Below are 2851 nucleotides of genomic sequence, written 5' to 3'. Positions count from 1 at the left end.
TAATGGGATTGCAGTTTCTTGCAAGTTTTTGCCTTTTTTTTTAAGTTTTTTGCATTTTACTCAAAACTGAAGGGTGACCGGGCCAAACGGAGTTGAAATTCGGAATCAGCGGGTCGATATATATGTCGGTAAGTAGTTCTGGTCTAAAGAACATTCCAGATATTATTTTTTTGTGTGCCGGTTTAATTAATGATTAATAAATTAGACAAAAAATTTTGTTTACTACGAACCGATCATGTATACGATTTGTATTACTTGTAGTTATAACAATCTTTGCTCTTCAAGTAAGTCTCTTAGGTAAATAGGTAGTGAATTTGTCTTTCAAGCGTCAGGTCTACGGTTAAATTCCCACACGTGCCGTTTTTTTAACTTCTTGCTAAGAAAATTGAAAATTTTCGAAAATCGGGAAATTATTGTGTATACCTCGTTTTTCGAAAATCAAGTTTTTATCAGATCTCGACGTTTTAAGGTCCTAGAAAGCTTCACTGACTATTCCCGCAATGGTGTCTGTATGTCTTTGTGTGTGTGTGTGTGTGTGTGTGTGTGTGTGTGTGTGTGTGTGTGTGTGTGTGTGTGTGTGTGTGTGTGTGTGTGTGTGTGTGTGTGTGTGACCGTAATATTTGGTTGTACTGTACAGTGTAAAATAGAGAGTCCTTTGTACAACTCAAGTACCTAAGGTCATAAAATCAAGCCTATACAGGCTTTCTTATTCTAGCTGCACAAATGTACCTTAAATGTGTTTTTCACATTTAAAAACTAATAAAAAAAAATACGTTCTTTTTCTAAAATAAATATTTCTAAGAACTAAATATCTAAAATATAAAACTAAAAGTTTGTAACTGGAATTTATTTTTGCTCAGAAAATCCAACACGCCCCCTCAAAAATAAATTCCTTAAAAATATTGATAATAAATAATTATCTTACTTAATAATAAAACGTAACGACTCTTTTCTCAACATGATCTAATCGACTTCATTTGATTCTACTAGGTCCAACATTTGTTGCTTATGGATTAAGGGAAAACCCAACATCTTATGGGAAAACCTTAACCAAATCATTTACAAATTATATTATACAAAATTCTTAAAAACTATTTTAAGCCCATTTGTGTTTTGAACTCCACAAATTTTATTCCAGGTAAAGACGTTGTGAGTGAATCAGCTATCTGTTGATCTGTAGGCATATAAATTAATTTAATCAGTCTCTTTTCTACCTTATCACGAGAGTAATGATACTTAATATCGATGTTCTTCGATCTCTTATGACTCGAAGGATTATTTGCAATACTTATACAACCATTGTTATCTTCATATATAGTTATTGGACCTGTTATTTTTAATTTTATACTTTCTGCTAAAGACCGTAACCACAAAGCCTCTCGTGCAGCTTCATACAAAGCCATATATTCAGCTTCTGATGTTGAACCTGCTGCGGATGGCTGTCGTTTTGTAGCCCATCAGATTGTACAATTTTCATATAATTTAAATAGATAACCAGTTGTACTTTTCCTATAATTTTTATCATCTGCCCAATCAGCATCTACATACCCACTTATTATGTCTTTAAAATTGCTTTGACTATAAATCAATTTTATGTCCGCAGTACCTTTTAAATATCTTAAAATTCTTTTTAAATATTGCCAGAGTGTACTTTTATTTTTATTCATGTACCTACTAACAATGTTAACTGCAAAACTTAAATCTGGACGAGTACATATCATCAAATACATTAAACAACCTATAATACTACGGCACGGCTTATTACAGTTTTCGTCTGAATTTAAAGCTATATAGTCAATTTTCGATTCTAGAGGTGTATTAACTGGATTACAATCCTGCATTTTAAATTTTTCCAAAACTGATTTTACATAAGTATTTTGATCTAATGTTAAAATGGATTCTTTTCTAGTAACCCGTATACCTAAAAATAATTTTATTTTTTTTAAGTCTACCATTTGAAATTTACACATTAAATATTCTTTAAATTTATTTATTTCATTTATATCGTAAGTAGATATAACAAGATCGTCAACATATAATACAACATATATGTTCTTTCTTATATCACCGAGATCTAAAATATAAATGCATCTATCTACTGGAGAGTTTTCAAATTTTATTTCTTTTAAAGTTGATTTAAATGCTTCAAATCAGCACCGAGCTGCTTGCTTTAAACCATACAGGGCTCTGTTGAGTTTACAGGCAAGACCCTTTTTGCATGGAACCCCCTCAGGTACATTCATAAAAATTTCTTCTTTTAGTTTACCATTTAAGAATGCTGTTTTTACATCCATATGGTGTAGTAACAGATCATTTTGGTTAGCAAATGCAACAACAAACCTAAAACTAGATATCCTAGCTACTGGTGCAAAAGTTTCATCATAATCTACCATGTATTTGTGACTGACACCTCGAGCTACGAAACGAGCTTTGTTTTTATATGGATTACCGAATTCATCATTTTTAATTGTGAATATCCATTTACAGTCTACAATATTTTTATCTTTCGGTCTTGGTACTAATGTCCAAGTATTATTTATTTCAAGTGAATCAAGTTCACTTTTAATAGCCTGTTCCCATTTTACCCTATTGTTTCTATTCTTTATTTCATCAAAATAATTAGGAACAGCACTTATCATTGATTGTGCTGATAACATGCATTCATCTGGACTACCAGATTCATCATATGATATCTTAGGAAGACTTTTAATCCTTTCACTCCTCTGACGACTGGCATCAAAATCATTATTTTCTTTTTCTAATCTTGGAAATTTATTGCTGGGATTATAGTTTGAATCTGATTTCTCATTATCAGATTCATTATCTGGTTTATCATTACCAGATTTACATA

This window comes from Cotesia glomerata, linkage group LG10, assembly GCF_020080835.1.
Source record: "Cotesia glomerata isolate CgM1 linkage group LG10, MPM_Cglom_v2.3, whole genome shotgun sequence".
Taxonomy (NCBI): Eukaryota; Metazoa; Arthropoda; class Insecta; order Hymenoptera; family Braconidae; genus Cotesia; species Cotesia glomerata.
Note: the sequence above shows the minus strand (reverse complement) of the source record.